The 20904-nt window shown below is 41.1% G+C and overlaps 1 long non-coding RNA gene and 1 pseudogene across 1 annotated transcript in view; both read left to right on the top strand.

Annotated features, from left to right (window-relative positions):
* LOC144314104 (uncharacterized) overlaps nucleotides 1-20904 on the top strand; it is a 425152-nt gene that overhangs the window by 165024 nt on the left and 239224 nt on the right. The window lies entirely within an intron of this gene.
* Nucleotides 18578-19745, top strand: LOC144313422 (cyclin-dependent kinase 2-associated protein 1 pseudogene; annotated as a pseudogene).

Genomic DNA, 20904 nt, shown 5'->3' with positions numbered 1-20904 from the left:
CCCAGAAACTCTCAACAATGTCTTTTTGGGTTTTTATGGAGGCTTCATTACAGAGGCATGATTGATTAAATCATTGGCCCTCTAGCCCCCATGCACTCCCTGGAGCCCTGGAGGGTTGGGAGGTGGGGAGGAACTGAAACAACTAATCTTATAGTCACATGTTTGGTTCTCCTAGCAACCAGCCCCCATCCTTCCTACAAAGTCACAGTTAACATAACAAAAAATACTCTTGAGGCTTTAGCCACCTAGAAAATTCTAAGAGTTTTAGAAGCTCTGAGCCAGTAATAGTGGAAGAAGAACAAATGTATTTTTCTTATTGTAAGTCACAATATCATACCCCACAAAGATTGAATCTGTATCCATGTATCCATGTGTGAGAATTGGTTAATAGAATCGACTTCTCCTACCTCCAGGTTTAAGTAGAAGAAATCAGGTTCATTATTTACCTTATTCCCTTTGCTTAAGAGAAAAGCATGCTGAATTTTCCCTTTTCTGCTTTATTTCTCAGATGTGGGGGGGGGGGGATGAACCCCAGATTATAGGTTTCTGGAGGAGGGACACCCCCAGTGCTTCCTTTCCCATTTCCTCCCCTACTCCCTTCCTTTGCCTCCTCCCCAAACCTTTCCAAGGTTAGGAGAGACCTTCAAGGCTGCTGAGGAGATCGAAAAGAAAATTGCTAAATTCCAGGCAGTCTGTGGAGCTTGTGGTCTGTCGTTAAGTGGCAGGGTAAAGGTGAGGTGTTAGAGGTGTGAGGGACGATGTAGGTAGTCATTTCCATATCTCGCAGGACTAGGAGGGTGGTCACCTCAGCCTGGAGGCCTGCAGGTGGGAAGTTCTGAGCTGATGCTTGGAGTGGCCTTGGGGGCATGTGAGGGTCTGATGTGGTTGGAGTTTTTAATACTAGTGAACCACTGTGCTGGTGCTCCTCACACCTACCTGATGGAGTCCTCATTATAACAGCTCTGTGAAGTGCTGAATTCTCATATTCCATTTTATGTGGAAGAATCCACAGCTAAGAGAGGTAAAGTAAAATGTTTGATGCTACTGAAATTGGTAAGTAGCAGAGCCAGTATTTGAACCTAGTTCTAACTCCAAATCCCTTGAAAGCTTACCATGAAGAGCTGGGCATTATGGGAACTAGTAAGACCTTTTGTAACCTAAGGCAGGTGAATGAGATGGGAGGCAGATTGAGGTCTAGGTCTAAGTTAACATTTTTAAAGACTCCATCATATCTTTCTTTTCCCCCAAAAAACTCCTCCATAACTTAACGCTCATATTGGTGGTTGAGTGATTCTAGTTTTTGCAGAAAACTGAGTGCCTCTTTAGAATTCCTTTTGTACTCCGCAGAATTGGATTTCTAAATGCTACCAAACCTGCAGGTAGTTATGTAACCAAACTCAAGGGGTTCACTGCTAGAGTACATTAAACTGAACATAACCCAAGGAAGAGTTGAGAGCAAAAACCTTTTTAATTACTTGTGAAAAGTAAGGAGATGGGGAGATAGCCCTCAAAGCATTGTCTCTCTGTGGTGTTAGTACAGGAAGCATTTATTTAGTGTGTTGAGGGCAGGAGGCAGGGAGCTTGCATATATGTTAAGGAATTTCTACATCATCTATTTCTTCAGCACTCTAAGGTTCAGTTATGCATTCCTAATTTGTCAACATGCTAGTGCATAGATCGTATGTTCAAAAAAATGGTGGAAAAACCATATAGGAGATCTTAGTATTATAGTGGACTAAAGGTAACTTCAGGACAACTCATGGGGGGCTTCTGGACAGGTTCTCAGCTCCAGTGTGGCTTGAACTGGCTCAGATAAGGGGCTATCAACTGAAAAACTGAGGTGAGTGTCTTCTTGGTGTTGGTTCTGCAAAACCAAGCACATTTATTCCCCACTTTTGACTCTTCCCCTACTTTCCTTTTACTGATAGCTTTTAGCTCTCTGACTTGAATAACTTCCCCAGTTGCATCCTGGCTAACCAGTTTTAATAGTATCTCTTGGGTGTACAAGGAGACAGTGGTGTGGACAGCACATCCTTCAGTGCAGGGGGTCAGGGGCTCCCACAGGATGTTTTAAAGAAGATCATAGAAGTAGGCTCAGCTTCTTTGTGGCCAAACCACAAAATGCTAAGGTTTCCTTAAAGTTCCAGAATCCCACAGCCCCTCCCTGTGAAAGAATGCTGAGCTCTGTAAAATCCTAAGGGGAAAGGGACCAAATCAGGAGTATAGACACATTTATCTGGTAAAGAGAATTTGGATATGAATTTAATTCCTTAGTGTTCATTACAGGGAATTATAGTTTGTAGGCATAGAAATGATCTATGCCAGTGTGGGTCAAACTTTATTGTGTAGAGGAATCACCTGGGGATCTTGGTAGAATATAGATTTTGGTTTTCTGAAAACCAGAAAACCTGGGGTGGGGATTGGAATTCTCTATTTTCCAAGCCTCTGGGTGATAGAGCACCCTTTGAATAGCAAGAATCTTATGTTGTGCCTCCCCACATTGTCTTTCTTCCCCTTTTCTAAGCCCAGTCAAGATTAATTTGCTTTGGGATAATTTTACTTAGGGATGTAGGACAGACAAGAAGAGGGGAGTATGAAAAATCTTGTGAGTAGATTTTATGGAATCTCTATTTTTAGCATATTTAGTTGTGAAATGATGTTGGTGTTATAAGGACAATCATAAAAATGTGGTTTGTAGTCAAGCTTCAGGGTTTGTTGGGTTGAAAAATTCAAGTTGCTTTATTTAATTGATTTCTCAGAGCCTTTGATTGGCTAATGTGCGTCGTGCCTCTCATAGGGACATTTTTTCTCAAATTTATCTGACCAAAGAATACTTTTTTAAAAAAGGATTTTATTTATTTATTTGAGAGACAGAGAGAGAAAGCGAGCATGAGCCAGGGTGGCAGGGGCTGGGGCAAAGGGACAGGTACAAGCACACTCCCAACTGAGTGGGGAGCCTGCCACCAGGGGCTCCATCCCAGGACCTCATGATCGTGATCTGAGCCAAAGTCACTTTTTTTGAGGACCATATTAAGGCCATAATGTTCAGCAAAACTGGCTGTTTCAGACTTTGACATAGGTGACCACTTGAGAGAAAGAACACTTCCCTAAAATACTATGTAAACATAACTTAGAGAATGAAAACAATTTCAAGTTTATATAGTATTTTAGAAATATTTTCAATCAACAGGAATATGGAACAGGAAGGAGTCACCTAGAAAATCCTTGTATGTGGGGACTGGTTTGTTAGGGGCCTTAGTCCACGAGGATGGCAAGGGTATGGCATGGAGAAACTCAGGAGACAGGAATTTGCCTGGGCAAATTCTAGGCAATTATCATTCCTTTTGGATCACAGTGACTGAGTTTCTCTCCTTTAGAGGGAAATTCCCTACCCAGTAAGGCAGAGCTTTCTCTCATAGAGAAGCTGAACACAACAGACTCATGTTTTCTCAGTCTACTTTGCAGCTAGGTTCTGGTGTGTTGATCCAGGTTCCACCAATCAGAAAGTATCTTTTCTAGACTTTGACTCAGAGTAAAAACAGGCACCCAGTGGATCTCATTCTGGTGCTCTGGTGTCTAGAGCAGTGACACTATATTTAGTTTCTGGAGGCAACAGGGACTGTAGTTCTATAGCCAGCATCCAGTGTCCAGTGCCAGCAATGCACATAATACCTGTTATGGGGTCCGTGCAAGTAGTGATGACAGCAGTGCCTCACTAGACCAGCCTTGTGGCCCAATTTAAAATTAAATTAAAATTTTAATTAATTTAAAATTAAAATTAAATTTAAAATTAAATTTAGGCTCAGCCTCTGAGCCTAGTTTCTCACTATCCTAGGAACTCTGAGTTTCCAATGCTTTTCATAACTTACTTTTCTGCTTAAATGAACAAGAGTTGGTTTCTAAATGTCAGCTTAGAATCCTGAAAGACACAGAGGATGAATTGAACCTCTTGACTCAGCTTCACATGGCCCCAGAGAACATTTTTTAATCTTTAATTCTAGGGTAGGCTTTGGGGTTTATGAAGAAAGGTCTGTGGCCTAAGGGTCGAGGTCAGCAGTACCCTGGGAGCCATGGCAATCCAGTTGAGTTCATAAAGCAGGTGAAGAAATTAATATTACTGAGTGAACACTTACAAAGTTCTAACTAGATACTCTTATATATATTTTTCTCATAATAATTGTGTGAAATATATATTTTAATCCTCATTTTGCAGAAGGGGAAGCTGAGACATGTATGATATAATTAATTGACTAGTAAGTGTTGAAGCTGACATTCCAACCAAGGTCTGTCTGACTCCATTTATCACTGTGTCAGGCTATCACTCAGTGGTTTGGTCCACAGTCATTTGTAGAGTAGCTTCTGTGGGTCTGACATGATGATAATCCTAGGTGATACCTGCCTTGGTGGAGATTAAGATTTAGTGTAGAAGATATACACTCACAGAAAACTACAAAGTAGGAAAGAGAGCTAAAATGAGACTCTGCAACATGGAAACCTGACATAGATATAGGTGTGTGGAGGGGAAATGGTTTCCCTGCAAGGGTACCCTTTGAGCTAGAGTTCAGTGACTAGGTAGGAAATAATTAGATTGAATAGAGAAAAGAACAGGGTTTTCTTAGGAGAACACAGCAAGATACTTGGTTGATACCTTATTTTCCCAGGGTAGCAAACTGGTTTTCTAGATTAAATGGTCATCTGCTTCGTTAAAGATAGATACAGGAGGGGCACCTCGCTGGTTCATTTAGTAGAGTGTATGACTCTTGATCTCAGGGTCATGAATTTGAGCTTCATATATGATGTAGGGGTTAGCTAAATAAAAACTTAAAAAAAAAGTGCAAGAGAGATACTGGAGATCAATGAAAGAGAAAGTATCAGCGTTGCAAAGTCATAGTAGAAGACGGGAGAAAAACCTTGCTTTTTGGGGAAAACGGTCCTGGAATCAACTGTCTGTACAAGACCTGTCTTGTTCTGTCTTAAGAAATGAGCACCCTGCTGAATGCAAAGCCCTCCACAGCAGTTCCAAGCTTTTTACTGGCTGCTAGAGGCAGGCAGGCACCAGACAGTGAGAAGGGAAGAGAGGATGGTACAATGTGCGGGGAAGCCTGTCACTTATTTTTGCACGGGCTTAGAATGGAGTCATATGAACTGGGCTGCTGGGTTCTATTTCTCTGGGTACTGGTACTTTTTCTCTCTTGAGAGATGTTCCTTTTCAAGGGACATGTTGCAGAATGATATTGTAAATACTATTATTATTATTTATATCAAAATTTTGGGGGTAGTGGGCAAAAATTTGAATATAATGTGCAATTGGATGTTTTTTAAAAGTGAAAATCCTCAATCTCTATGAAAATTCTCTGTGACAGTTAAAGCTCAGCTTCAAAGTCACCCCTCCAGGAATCCTTTCTTGATTATGTTAAACAGAAGTGATGTCTCATCCCTTGGACTTCTCAGCACCCTACAGGGCATCATTCTCTTGGGGTCCAAACCAAATCTGCTTGGAATGGTAGTTATTTGGGTTCATGTCTTATCTTCCCAGCCCCATTCCAAGTTTGATGAGTAGAGGAGCTATGAATCATGGCATTGTAATGCCGAAGTGTTCTGTACGTAAGAGATGGTCTGCAAAAATTTGCAAGAATGGAAACTGAAAGTTGATTTTCAGTAAGAGCCCTCTTTCATTTTGTCACTCATTGAAGTGCCTTTTAAAGAACAGAGGACATTATATAAAGAGCTGAAAAAGGGAATTTAAAAGGTACGGCTTGGCATATATGCTGTGGTTTATTGTGTAGAATGATCAAGAAATGGAGCTCCTTATTTTAGCCCGTCAATAAACCACTGGAGTATAGTGTGGAATAGGAAATCTGAATTTATTTATTTATTTATTTATTTATTTATTTATTTATTTATTTATTATTTTTTTAAAGATTTTATTTATTTATTCATGATAGAGAGAGAGAGAGCAGAGACATAGGCAGAGGGAGAAGCAGGCTCCATGCAGGGACCCCGATGTGGGACTTGATCCCTGGTCTCCAGGATCATGCCCTGGGCCAAAGACAGGCGCTAAACCGCTGCGCCACCCAGGGCCCCTTTTTTAAGAGGAAATCTGAATTTAAGTCTTGGTCCTGCTGTTTGCTTGGTTTGTGATCTGAGGCAAGTCACTTAATCTCTCTGAACTTTGATTTTTTTTTTCTTTTGTAATTAATGTATAGGAAACACTATATCTAACTTGTGGAATTTCAGAGACAAAGAAATAGCATAGAGATCCCTTTCCCTTACCCTCAGGATAATTCCTGTGGTGGATCCTAACAGAATGGAGGGAAGGACCCTGATATCCAGTCTCGTGGTGCAGCGTGAGATGCTCTGTTGCAGCCTGAGAGAGGAAATGTGAACCAGTTAAGCACACTGTAACTATGGTTTTGACCCTGGGCTGTATATTTTGCTTCAGAAGTATGTCTGTGGCTCTTGATGCCCATTTGTGAATTAACAGGCAGGGCAACTTGTCCATTCCCCAGGCACTTTCATTAGCAATAGGTTGGTATCATAAATTACCATAAATAACTTGTCTTCTGAAAGTAAGAACTTCCTTGTATGGGATGAGGATACTAATTCCCTCAAAAATGGCTGGACCTAGCCAGACCCACATGTGTAGGGCCACAAGCTTTGGAGTCTACAGTAATGGCCACACCTAGGGAGATTGCACATTCTGCTTGGGTTTGGAATAAAGTAGCCTGTGCAGCAATTCCAAAGAGGAGCCTTCAGGGAGTCCTCCCTCAGACAGACATTCTGATCTATAGCTGGATCCAGGCTTCCACCCTCTCTCTGGGGTCTGGGGATCAGAGAAACCCAGGCATGTCAGGAAGAGCACAGCTGATCAAGCTTTGAGAACAGTTTCAGAGTAAGTTCTTGGTATCAGAGCAGATACATGTAGGTGGGTGGGAGAAGAGGGAAGAGACCAGGATGCAGACTTGGCTTCCGTTGATCAGGGTCAGCCTGAATTGTGGTGTTAAGGGGGTTTCAGTAGTCACTGTTGTTTTTGTCGCTCTGGCAACCAGAGGAGAAATACACTACGCCCAGTGCAGGTGCATTCGGGTTGAGTGGGCCCATTTCCTCTAAACAGCCCTTGCTGGCTTTCAGACAGCAACCTCTGGGCTCCTCCCAGGATGGCTAGCTGAAGTTTTGGGGTGTGGAAACTGAAATGTGGAAAGTCTGAATTTCAGGCAGCTTTGCCTACAGGGGCTGCTGCCAGCAGCCAGTAGTGCCCTCCCTGTCTGCACAGGAAGGTTAGCCTTGAGCTTGGAAGATCCCCTGCCTTTACCCAGTAGGCCTTCCTTCCTCTGGCAACTGCAGCCCTAGCAATTGCATCCTGGCTCTCCTTTGGGAAGCTCAAGGCTGGGTCAGACTCTGGACTTGCAGCTGCACCCTGGAGTTCTGATGAGAAGCTGCAACAGCCAGGGAGGATGTCAGTTCTCCCTAACTCTGGTGCCCGGTGCTGCTGAGCTCATAGACACTGACGAAGCCTTCTGCTCTGCATACCCCCAGGGGCTCTCCCTCTATAAGGCACTCAGGGTGATGGGCTCTGGGTTCTGGCAGACACGGCTCATATCTCTATCCCTTTACTCATCTGTGAAATGGAAATAATTAAATCTACTGTAGACTTCTAAGGAGGAAGTTTCTGTGAGAGTACCTAAGGATACACCTGGCACATAGCAGGTGCTCAGTAAATGAAGCCTTTGCCCCTTGCCTAAGCACCAGAATTCAGGAGGCTTCCATTTCTAATGTTTCAGTACCAAGAGCATCAGCAATTCCTGTAGCTTTGTCTTCTCATTATATCCAAAAACTCTCCTCTCCTCCTATCTCCACTGTTACCACCTTGGCCCAGCACCATCACCTGTTGCATGGATTACTGCAGTTACCTCTGAACTGAGCTCCCTGTTTCTGTCCCTGCCCACCCAATCTCTTACCACTCAGCAGCCAAACAGATCTTTTTAGACCATTATTTAGATGGCATCTCTCCCCTGCTCAGAACTTGCCAGACTTTGCCCATCTCATTCTGAGCCTACCTTTGATTCTGAGCCTACTCATGGTTCCCTCATCTATGATTTTGTTTCCTATTCCTCTCTCCTTTTTCCTTCTACTCCAGCCACAATGACTTCCTTGCTGTTCCTTGAATGTACCAAGCTTACTCCCACCCCAGGAATTTGCACTTGCTTTCCCCTCTGCCTAGAGTGTTTTCTCAGATATTTTTATGGCTCATGTCTCACTTCCTTGAGGTCTCTGCTCAGCTGTCACCTTCTCAGTGAGGGCCTGCCTGCCTATCCAAAACATCAAAACATCATTCCCAGTCTCCATCACTTTCTGTCCCCCTCCTTACTTACTTTTTATTCATATCCCAGGACAGGGAATTTAGTTTCTTTCCTGCTGAATCTCCAGTGCCTAAAATTGGCATGTAATATGCTCTAAATGGGTATAAATTAAATGAATGAATGAATGGGATGGAGGAAAGGATATGTATACATATATTTAAATAATCTGTAGTAAATGGAAGTTTTTATATGTTTAGTCACCTTTTAAACAAACTTTCTCTTGAGATATTTCCTTTGGAGAAGATTTTTTTTTCATTTTTTTTCTTGTTCTTTTTTTACATGATCAATATGGAGCATCTTCTCCACAATAGCCCTATAATATTTAAAGGTACCCATCTTGGCCCTCGCCCTCAGATGGTGATGAGAACTCTCTCAGGGTAGTGGCCTGGGTGCAGGGGTTGGAATGGGGTCTGTGAAGACTGTTTATGGAGACCTGTCTTTTAGATGCAGGAACACCACTGAGAGCTATATTTATATTTGTTGCTGATGGGTAGTTGAGGCGGGGCTGTAGGAGGAAGGGAAGGAGACAAAGAGGCTATTGGAATAGGCAGGAAGATGGAAGGGAAGTAGTTGAAGTAATTTCCTCTATCAAGCCCCACCATGGGTATGAAAATTAATATCTGCCTATAGAGAGGTAAATTAGAGTCACCCAATGTGGGGAAGGGGAATGTCTCCAATTAGGAGACTCTTATATGGTGTGCCAGCTTCCAGCTAGATGCCCACTGCCTCTGGTAACTCTCTGAGTCTTTTCTCCACTCCCTTATATTTTTCATGAAGACCTGGTATGGAGATAAGGGTAAGATCCCCTTGAAGTAATGTGAAAAAACTGTGAGAAGAGCGAAAAACCCTGCCAATGGCAAGGAAGCTGCAAACTTGAATCTTCTCAAACTAAATAGACTCAGAGTTGCATCTGGAATTGTGTGTGTTTGGCAAACCTAAGGTGGAACCCCTCTGAAAAACATCTGACTGGAATCGCCTCTTTGTCAAATGTGAAAAGAAGCTCCCACCCAATTATTAAGAGGCTGCATGAGAGGAAAGGAAAAGTTTGTGCAGCTAACATAACATGAAGCTTGCCAAAATCATCCTGCCCTAATTCTCTTGTTAACAGAGCTGCTTTTCCAAAGAGCAAGTAACTCGTGATTGGGTTTCTTGATTCTGCCTGCCACTCCTGCTGTACACCCCCACCCCACCCAGGACCCCCTGCCCAGAGCTTCCCTGGCTCTGCATTTTCACTGGTGGGGTATTCTTCAAGGCTTGAAACCCCAGAAATCCCGTTGAGAGCACAATGATCTACACTCAGGATGCAGTGTAGAATGGCCACAAATGTCATATTGCTTATCTTGGTCTATGCAACACCCAGCAGCTGCTGGTGTTTAACGAGGAGGCTGCACAGGGCTCTGAGAATTGTACTGTGTGTGCTTTGTTCATGCATTTTGCAGCTGATTTAAGAGCAAGAAAGGAACAAAACCAACCCGATGTCTTTACTCCAGAGATCATCCACATCCTTCCTACGGCAGGAAGAGCAGGTGACTGGGACACTGGACATTTGGCAAGCTGGTAGTTTTCCTGCATTGGCATGCTTTGCCGGGGTTTTCATGAAAAGACAATGACCTTTACAGAAAACAATGACCTTTACAGAGATCTCTAAACCTTGGCAACTCAGCAGCGAGCTCAGTTCTGAAAGCATTCCTTTTGCCTTTCCCAACAGAGTTGAACAACTGGAAAGAAAGGAAGGAACTTAAAAAAAAAAATCACCGAAGTTTTTGGCAAACTTTAGGTGCTCTTTCCCCCACCCTGTAATTAAGGCATAAGTAAACAGTAAAAGAATATCAAATTGCAGCTTGCTTCAGTAATAGGTACCCAGGTGGAGCTGCTGCTTGTATGGACCTGTGTCTTGAGACAGAAGGGCAGCCTCTCTGGGGAGGACTCCAATGGGTCCCCAGATCTGATACATCAAGATTAAGACTTGAGGATTCGGAGCTGAGTGATAAGAAAGGGTGAGTCCTCTGGGGCATTATCTGTAAAGAGAAAAAGTCTCTTCCTCCTTCACAGTTACCCTCTCCTCACAAACTCTGAACCCCTTCTCATTTTTGGAGGTCATCTCCTGGATGGTACAGCTTCACCTTGAAGAGGTTGATGGGTTGAAGGAACTCAAAGCACTCTTTGCTGAGTAAAGTGTGTGTGAAGTACTCTGTGTCAGACGGACTTGGTCTGTGTCCAGCTGTATTAGCCCAGACAAGTTGCTTACTTCCCTAAGCTTCAGTTTTCTCAACTCTATAGAGTAGTGCTTAGCTTATGAGGTCCTGAGTAGTGCTTAGCTTATGAGGTGAAAATGAAACAGTGTAAAGCGCCCAGCCCATAAGACCCACTCAACCATCGATATTACATGTATTAATTGTTCCTTTCTTTTTATTGTTGATAAGTACTCCATGGTATGGCTCTTCCATTATTTATCCATTCAACTATTAATTTGATGTTTGGGTTGCTCCTATTTTTTGGTTATTATGAATAAAGCTGCTACTATTTTTGTGTAAGTCTTGTGTGGACATAGTTTCCCTTTTCTCTTGGGTAAATACTTAGGAATAGAATGGCTAGATCATATGGTAGGTGAATGTATAATTTTTTAAAGAAACTGTCAAACTGTTTTCTGAAGTGATTGCATCATCTTATAATCTCACCAGCAGTGTTTGAGAGTTCCAGTTCTTCCACACCCTTGCCAACACTTGGTATGGTCAGTTTTTGTAATTTTATCTATAGATGTGTAGTGGTAGGCAGTTCTCATTTACTTTGGGTTGTAGTGAGGATATTTATGTCAATGTTCTGTGCAAGAATACTATTCATTTATTGTGTAGTGCATAGATAGGACTCAAAGCTCAAATATTTTCTGGAGATGAACACTTGAGAAATGTAATCCTTGGTACATATTTGATTGCATCTGACTCAGAAGATTAAGTGAATTTCAAGCAGCAGCCTAATGATTCAGTGCTGAAGACCCCTTAATTTTCTTTCCATGTCTCTTACTAAAGCCTAATAATTGCTGTGATTTCATTATTTCACCTATGAAGCCAGTAATGATCCCTGGCTCATATCACCTTTAGTTCTTATTACTAAAGATAACTAACATCATAAGATTGGGACTTTATGATGTTTGCCCCTGTTTATAATAATGAGGTGAGTGAAAATGTTGACTCCTTTATAGGAACCAAAAGAGAGGACCCATAGGAGAAATTTAATTCTAATCTTGGTTGAAAACAACGTTTTTCCAAATAAATGGTTTTTTTTTTTTTCCTCTGATGGATGCCAGGAATCTTGATATTCCTTTCTTCATACTGCTAGCCAAGAACTTAGAGCCAAATTTGCCCTCATAGCAAGTTGATGAGACTCTGTGCTATTCATTTTGCAACCTAACATACCTGGCTCCAGCTTACTTTCCTATTTGATTTTGTTTACTTTATTTTCCTTATTATTTAAAAGATTTTGAATTTAAATGGTTTTACTTTTATTTATTTATTTATTTATTTATTTATTTATTTATTTACTTATTTATTTAAAGATTTTATTCATTCATGAGAAACACACAGAGAGAGAGAGAGAGAGGCAGAGACACAGGCAGTGAGAGGAGCAGGCTCCATGCAGGGAGCCCAACGCGGGACTCAACCCTAGGTCTCCAGGATCACACCCCGGGCCGAAGGCAGATGCTAAACCGCTGAGCACCCAGAGATCCCCAGATGGTTTTATTTTTTAAATAAATTATTGACTGCCTCAAAGTCATCTGGTTTGCTTCCCCAGGGGCAACTGCTGTTACTGATTTGTTGTGTGTTTTTCTAGATCTAATCTATGTGAATATAAGCAAATTTATGGAGTACATAGTACATATGTGTAAGCAGTTGGTCGAATGAGTTGAAATTGGAGGGTATGAACAAGTAACTTTATTTCTGCTCATCACCAACTCTTGAAATTTACTCTGTTGTTTTCTTGCTTACCCATGGAAGAATTCTCTAGTATATCCCTTAGTTTTTCTTGTCATTTCCAAGTATTAATAGTCTCACTTTCATTTAAAAAGTATGAATTAATATAGAATGAAAATATCATTCTTTCCTCCCATTGGAAATATCTTCTCTTAGTTAGCTGGGACCTGGCTCTGGCTCAGATGTGCTTTGGGGCATAGCCTGCCTTCCCACATTTCCCAGCCTTGCTCTTCAGCTGCTCCTCTACACTCACCATATTTCTCTGGCTCTTCCAGGATTGGCGGGCTGGGGGGGTTGCCTCTGCTACTTTCTTTAGAGGGAGTCCTTGGGCTACTGCAGGCTCTTTACCTATAAGTGTAGAGATCTAAGTGTGCCTGGTAGTCTGGGAGTTTATGTCTTCCTTCTTTCCCTCATAGCCAGTGACTGCAACAGGAGAACGAAAGCCTGACTCCCTTGCCACAAAAGAGGACAAACTCTTGAGATACGATTTATGCTCCACAGTTCCCTTCATGCTCCACAGTTCCCTTCAAGATCAGCATGAGGCTGAGATGATGCTGAAATTCTCATTCTCCCTTGGCTTCTTCTCTTTCCTTATCCTATCCCCCTCACCCTCTTACTAGATTCTCTGAGGATGCTTCCTTAATAAATCACTTACTTGCACATGGACCCTCATTTTAAGGTCTGCTTTTCAGTAACACAACCTAAGACAGCAGATGTCCAAATACTGACACTTCCCTGGGACACTATTGAAAATTCCATAGAATTCCCTCATTGAGACCCTCCAACCACAGTTTTCTTGTTATCACTGAGCCTTCTGAGAAAGTTATGTACAACTTTCCCCTTCCAGGGTCCTCCTCTTGAATTCATATTTGGGGTCTTTAATTCTGACTACAAGGGCCAAACACAGTTGTACTGAAGTCACCACACATCTTCCTTCCTTTTTACCTTAAAAATGTTATAAATTATATCACATATACATTCCCAGGATTTATCTTCGCATTTACCATTTTTTGTGTGTAAATAAATACCCATATTTGTTCTAGTTATTCTCCTTTGGTTAACTGGATGAAATGCACAATATAACTAACAGTTCTTTTAATGAAGCCTTTCAGTTCTTTTGGTTATGTAATACTTTGTTACTAGTAGTTTCCAAAGTGAAAAACTATAGCCACTGCACTCTTGCATTTTCAGAAGTATTTAACTATAGTTTTTACACTTCTCTTGGTGGATAATAAAATTCTTGGATCATACTTTATTTTCTTGAGGACTTTGTTGGCATTGCTTTACTGTTTTCTAGCACTGATTTTTTTTTCATCCTCTAGAAGTTACTTGATATTTTTTTGGGGGGGAGGGGACTACTAAAAGGATTCTTTTTCATCTTTGAAGTTGAGCAATTGTTCTGATATTTTTTCCTAGAGATGAGACATAGTATTTATTTATTTATTTATTTTTTTTTTTTTTTTTTAAGATTTTATTTATTTATTCATGAGAGACACACACAGAGAGAGGCAGAGACACAGGCAGAGGGAGAAGCAGGCCCCATGCAGGGAGCCTGACGTGGGACTCGATCCCAGCCGGGATCAGGCCCTGGGCCAAAGGCGGCGCTAAACCGCTGAGCCACCCAGACTGCCGTATCTTTTAATTTTAATTTGTAGATCAATCTTTCTTTCTTTTTGGAAAAAAATGTATAGCTTTTATACCTGAGGACTCAATTTTATTATTCAAAACGTTGCACTCCTGGGATTGGCTGATAGAGCTGAATTTGAAGAAGAGCTTGATTTGATCTAACTCTATAGACAATGGCAGAGCTCCCCTGCAAGAACTAACCTGTCCTGGGAGGATGCTACCTGAGATAGTGCGTAGATGTCAGTTTGAATTGTATCTTGAAATATTTTACTATTCCATTATTTGGGTTTTCTTCTTCAGGGATGTCACTTTCACTCGTGTTTTCTTACTTAGTTTCTTCCATATTTTTCATCTTCTTCTCTGAACTCTTTTTTAAACCATTTCTTTACTTCCATTTCCCCCCCTCACTTTTCTAACCACATCCTTCATGTGATTTACTGTATCTGTGTCAGTGTTTACTCTCCTTATGCTGAATTTAATGTAAACTTCATTTTTGTGATGCTATATGTTTTTTCCACTTCTTTTCTAAATTCTTCCAATTCTTACTTCATCTGCTTCTGTCTTTTCATATTTCCTCTCAGTGCTTGTATCTCTACTCCATGTTTTTTGTTTACAGGGGCAACCCTGGATATTTTCTCTGCTAAGAAGCACATCACTATATTATCTCTGTTCTCTGCCAGTTCCCAGGAACTCCTATAATAATTGAAGTTTCCCAGGATGTTGGATTACAGTTCTACTTGGAAGGCAACAAGGACCAGTGGGCTTGGGAATTAGGTTTTTTTTTTTTTTTTTTTTTAAGATTTCATTTATTTATTCATGAGAGACACACACAGAGAGAGGCAGAGACACAGGCAGAGAGAGAAGCAGGCTCCATGCAGGGAGCCTGACAAGGGACTCAATCCCAGGATTCCAGGACTAACCTGGACTAACCCTCCCCCACCTTGCCCAGGGATCCCATTAGATAGGTTTTTATTCAAATCCAGACTCTGCTACTTAAAAGTTGGGTTATCATGAAGAGATTGGTCTCTCTGAGCTTTAGTCACCTCATTTGTAAAGCAGATACGATGTTACTTCAAAGTGTTTGTGTGAGGATTAGATGAAATAAATAAAACAAAGAGTCTAGGTCAGTGTTGGGCTTACAGAAGATGCTTAACAAATACTCTTCTTATTTTATTTTTCCTAATTAAACTGATGAGTAGGTATAAACGTTATATAGTATCTTACTATAGTAAGATTTGACTTTGTCTTAAATGCTGTTTAACTTGCGACTCTAAAGGACCACGATAATTATATTAGAAAATATATATCAAAGGCTCTCTTTGTTTAATTTTTAATTTTTATGACTTTGTTAGAGCTTGCATGTGCAAGCAGTGGGGGAGGGTCAGAGGACTAGGGAGAGTGGGAATATTTATTTATTTATTTATTTATTTATTTATTTATTTATTTATTTATGATAGACATAGAGAGAGAGAGAGAGGCAGAGACACAGGAGGAGGGAGAAGCAGGCTCCATGTCGGGAGCCCGACGTGGGACTCGATCTCGGAACTCCAGGATCTCGCCCTGGGCCAAAGGGAGGTGCCAAACCGCTGAGCCACCTAGGGATCCCCAAGAGTGGGATTCTTTTTTTTTTTTTTAAGAGTGGGATTCTTAAGCAGGCTCCACACCCAGCACAGACCCTGACAAAGGCCTCGATCTCACTACCTGAGCCAAAATCGGGAGTCAGATGCTTAACTGACTGAGCCACTCAGGTGTCTCTATCAAAGGCTTTCTATATATTCTAGGTATTTTGCTAAGTTTATTACATATATTATTCATTTAATTGTATGACGTATGCCATATCATTTTATCCATTTTATAGTTAAGGAAATTAAGCCATGAGGTTAACTTCTTACTTACGGTAATAAGTGACAGATCCACAATTTGATCCATACTGTAACTTCAGTGGCCATGTATGGTAAAAAATACCATTTACACAATGTGATCCTTCCCTGTGCTAGGAGAAGCAAAAAAGTGTGACTCATTATGTTTGGCCTTGGGAAGCTCACAGCACATATGTATATACACATTAATACACACAATAAACATACGATTGTGTTCATAGGCATAGCACTTAAAGTAAGGACTCTCATTTGCAGTTAGATAGAATGAGATTAGAGGATGCTTTCTTCCCTACCTATTAGAGGCTTGAACTAGAATTTCTCATCCTTGTCCCTCTATTTTTAGGTGACCTAGTAAAAGTGAGTGAATTTTAAAGCACTTAGGTTATTGAGTTTTCTCAGAAGGTGGATAAGTTAAAAATGTACCCCCAATTTGTTCTTTATCAGATGTGGTAAGACACACAGACCCAGAAATGATTGTTATAGAGGAAGAATTTTATACTCACAGATCCCTAGGAACACAAGGCATAGCATATCAGGCCATGCAGAGCAATATAAGGAAACAACAGGATTAATCAGGAGGCAGAGAGGTGGAGGGCAGAGTAAGGCTCAGAGACTTTACTGGGATTTTTGTGGGAAGAAATGGGTGAGACAGAGAAGGTACACTAAGTTTAGGATTGAATAATTTGTATAATTTGGTGAGCTCAGGGTTATAGGGGTGGTTCCTAGTTGGCTGGTACCTGGCCCTGGGGTAATTAAAGGCAAAGGGATTATTGGCTTGATATTTGAGAATTTGATAAAGGAGATGGTTGGGAGTTATGGGTTCTAGATTGGTTGGTTTTGTTAAAGGCTCACTCCCAGGGAAGTAAAGTGTCATCTCCAGGAATTAGTTAGCCCTGGGAGGGGTAGTCTTTCTAAGATCAATACCTCAAATGCCAGAGTATTAAGACTATAGAAAATAAGAAAGTGTAGTAACACAGTGGGTATCTATGCTTGTGTGTATGTATATGTATGAATGCTGTAAAGAAATGGTTGGTGTTTCATGCCTCTCTTGGAGAGGAGTGACAGGAAGGTAAGTGAAGGGGAAAATTGGATAGGCAATGAGAACTCCATAAAAACGAATAGGCTATGTTATGCCATTTTTCAAAAATAGTTTTTCATTTGGAAAATGGGGGCAAGTGTTACCTGACTGAATTGCTAAGGAAATTCCTATAAGTGCCCAGGAGATTAATATTGTACTCAGAAGAAACTATAGAAAACCAACACATTCTTTTAATTCATTGTTTGGTGTGGGCTAACTCTAAGTTGCTCTAGAAATGAGTTCTGTACTTTGATAATTTTTTGGTGTATGCAGCAAACACAAACGAAGCCAAAGTGAAAAAAAAAAAAAAAGAATCTTAAGAACTGTATCATTTGGATTTCTTCAGACTAAACAAAGAGTTTCAAGTATGGCCAGATAAAAAGATTTTTGTGAACTTTCCTGTCCTCACCCCACCTTCCATTTAGAATACTGAATTTGCAGTACAGTGTGAGTCTTGGATCATAGGCCATAAACTGTTTTTATTCATGGTATGTCTCTTGGTTTTGAGCAGAGTGTGAGAACTCAAACATATGAACAGGTTTGTTGGAATTCAGACAATGAGTGTTTCCTCTAGATTACAATAGATTCTTTCCATAAAAAATATTTTTCTGGGCAAGTAGTTCTATAATTTATTAGCTTCAAGGACCTACAAAGTCAAATGGAGATTAACTTTGGTTGGAAGAAAATAAGTTGGAGTTTTTAGATGATGCAGACCATAGCCATTTGAGGAACTATCATTTGCTGTCCTTGTGGGGAATCCATCAGCAGGGTAGTATGAATGCCTTCTGAACCAGCCACCATTCTGCCCTCCCTTTGCCACCTCGTAGTCTTGTGACCTCCTGCAAGTCACTGTAAATGAAAAATTATAAACACATATTTATCTGGCTGCTATTAAGTTCTTTGTGCCTTCTTTTTAGTATTGAGCCAACTGGGTTCCCAAGATATATTCTACTGCTTCTTCTTTCAGCATACTTAAGAACCAGTGAAGATACCTTCACTTCAGAAGCCTTGACTTTACTAAAGTTACCATTATTTTTCTGTGTACGTGTAAAAGCACTGTGTACTCTGAGTGGGAGCAGGGATCCTCATCTGTGCTCTGGAGGCTCATTCCCTAGAGTTAGCCTAGAGTTTCCTCAGCAGTAAATTCTGCTGTATATGCATTGAAATGGTGTATATCTAAGCTTCTTGCTCTATTTCTTTCAGTTCCAAGCCTGACTTGGTCACCACAATTCTAAGTTTATAACAGCAGGATGGACAGGGAATCCTTGTGGAAATATTACCTCTTTGGCTGGTTTTCTCCTTCCTGTTCCATTTTTTCCTTCTTTTCTACTTCTACCCTTTCCTCCCCCTATTCTCTCTTCTGTAGTCGTGAGTTAAGCATCTGCTGGATGCTAAAGAAGATTCAAAGATAAATAAGGCAAAAAGTTCTTGCTGTTGAGATATTCAATATAAAGGAGATCTTTATAACAGATAATGATATAGTATGCGTTCAAAATACAGATACCGGCCCCTGCGCCCGCCCGCCCGATGCATGGGTGATATACTGCAGCGGGTGTCAGGGTGAGGGACGGCCATATTTGCCGGTGCGGCCCGAGCCGTCAACACCAAAAAGTGCGCGGGAGCACGGACGGGTGCACGGACGGGCGCACGGACGCCCGGGCCGCCTCGCCGCCGCCCCCGCGGGCCTGGCCCCGGCGCCCCTGCGCGCCCCGCCGCTCGCGGGGATGTCTTACAAACCGAACTTGGCCGCGCACATGCCCGCCGCCTCCCTCAGCGCCGCTGGGAGCGTCCACCCGCCCTCCACCAGAATGGCCACATCCTCCCAGTACCGCCAGCTGCTGAGTGACTACGGGCCACCATCTCTAGGTTATACCCAGGGAACTGGGAACAGCCAGGTACCCAAAAGCAAATATGCTGAGCTGCTGGCCATCATTGAAGAGTTGGGGAAAGAGATTAGACCCACCTATGCAGGGAGCCAGAGCGCCATGGAGAGACTAAAACGAGGCATCATTCACGCCAGAGGACTGGTTCGAGAGTGCTTGGCTGAGACGGAACGGAATCCCAGGTCCTAGCTGCCTATCAGCGTGGAAGGTTTTCCATCTTCTTCCAAGACCAGAAGTTACAGCTCATCTCCCATGTTCAGATGAAACTCTTGTTTTCAAAATGGTAACAGTTTGGTTTCTCCTTCCGGTGTCCCTCCCATGGTTCATGAGGCTCTGAGATTGAGAAATACTTTGCAGTTGACTAGGATTTACATTTTAAATAGGAATTACCCAGGGTTTTTTGTTTTTGTTTTTATTTTTATTTTTTAAGCATTTTTATTTTTTTGTTTTCTTTTTTTTAAGCATTGATTTAAAAGATGCACGTAAAAGATCCCTATCTCACAGCAGATATCCCAGCTCCTTTCATCTTCTTTTTGGAGTACACTTAAGTTACTCAGATTGTTTTACATTATCTTTCATAAGCTAATACAACTCTGAGGGTTTTGTTTTGAGTGCGTAAGTTTGCCACATGGTGTGGATTCTGCTTAATGTAACTTCTTTTGAGCTTAATTAAGCATTTGCTTGCATGACTATTAGTGCTTTGAGGTCAAATTAAAAAATGCACAAGTTATAAATACAGAAGAAAGAGCAACCTACCAAACCTAACCTAACAAGAACTCCTCCTCCCCCACCAAAATTTTCCTACTAAGACTGTGTGGATTTCAGTTCTGCTTTTCCTGTAAGTTGATCCAAACATCTGGAAGAAAATGACTAAAACTGTTTGCATCTTTGTATGTATTTATTACTTGATGTAATAAAGCTTATTTTCATTAAACAAACAAACAAACAAAAAACCAGATACCATTGTACATGCCCCTGTTCCTTGTCCCCTACTTTTTGTCAGTCACCATGTCTTGCCAAACTTTAAGGATTCCTCAGGTCTCTGTTGTGGTCTTTCCTTTTTCTTACTTTACATACTCTTCTTTGGAGATGTGATTTAGTCCTATTACTTCAGCCTTCACTGTGGTCTGCCTCTCCAACCCAGACTAGTTCCCACTTTGCTCCAGATTCATGGAGTCAGCTTAGTGGCTGAGACACAGAGGAGGGACATCAGCCTGACCAAAGACATACAGGAAGATGGGAAAGAGGAAATGCTCATTCAGTTGGTTTTATATGGACTCTAGAAATGTAAATGGAGGAATTCAGGTGCCATATATCTTTGTTGGCTCACAATTACAATAATTGGTAGTAAACTTATGTTTATACTTTAGGACTTTGTCAAGAATGCCTTTTTCCTTACCTTGGTCCTCATAGGTAAAGTTCAGGCCCTTGGGAAGAATACAACCCTTTGTTTCTGGAGTCCAGATATTGACAAGATTGTTTGGATTTGACCATAGCTAATGGATAAAAGATTTCAGTGGCTCCAATTGTATTTAATAAAGCTAATAGTACCTCCTGTTCCATCTTACTGAGCCAAATTTGCTTGGAAAGATAAATACCCCTTGGCTTGTTCGATTCTGTGAGACACAGCTTTCTGAGGTGGAAAAGGCACTACTTCTTCAGATGATAGGCTAAGAATCTCTAACACCAAAGGCTCTTATATATTTGGCATTGATTACTTGAGGACTGACTTTAGAGACAATGTTATAACTTGATTTTTCTCTCCTACTGTTTAGTTTTTATAAACTAAAATCTCAGCTTCATCCTAATCCCTTTTAAGGTAATATATAAAACTCACCTTTAAAATTATTAATCTCTCAGTGGTGGGGATAATAGGTGATTATATTTTCTTTATACTCTTCTGTGTTTCTGTGAACTCTTTGATTAATTTATTAACAGGGAGATTCTTTAAATTTTATTTTAAAAATCTAAAAAGTTTCATTCATATAGTGATGGTGAGATACATGGTTTAAATGTATTATGTCCTCATCAGTAGAGGAATGATAGCACTGGAATGAGATTGGGTGGGTTTCTCTCCTTTTTAAAAATTTCACAAAAGGTCTTATTATC

Source organism: Canis aureus, chromosome 5 (assembly GCF_053574225.1).
Source record: "Canis aureus isolate CA01 chromosome 5, VMU_Caureus_v.1.0, whole genome shotgun sequence".
Taxonomy (NCBI): domain Eukaryota; kingdom Metazoa; phylum Chordata; class Mammalia; order Carnivora; family Canidae; genus Canis; species Canis aureus.
The sequence above is the reverse complement of the archived record's forward strand: the minus strand, read 5'-3'. Positions and strand labels throughout refer to the sequence as shown.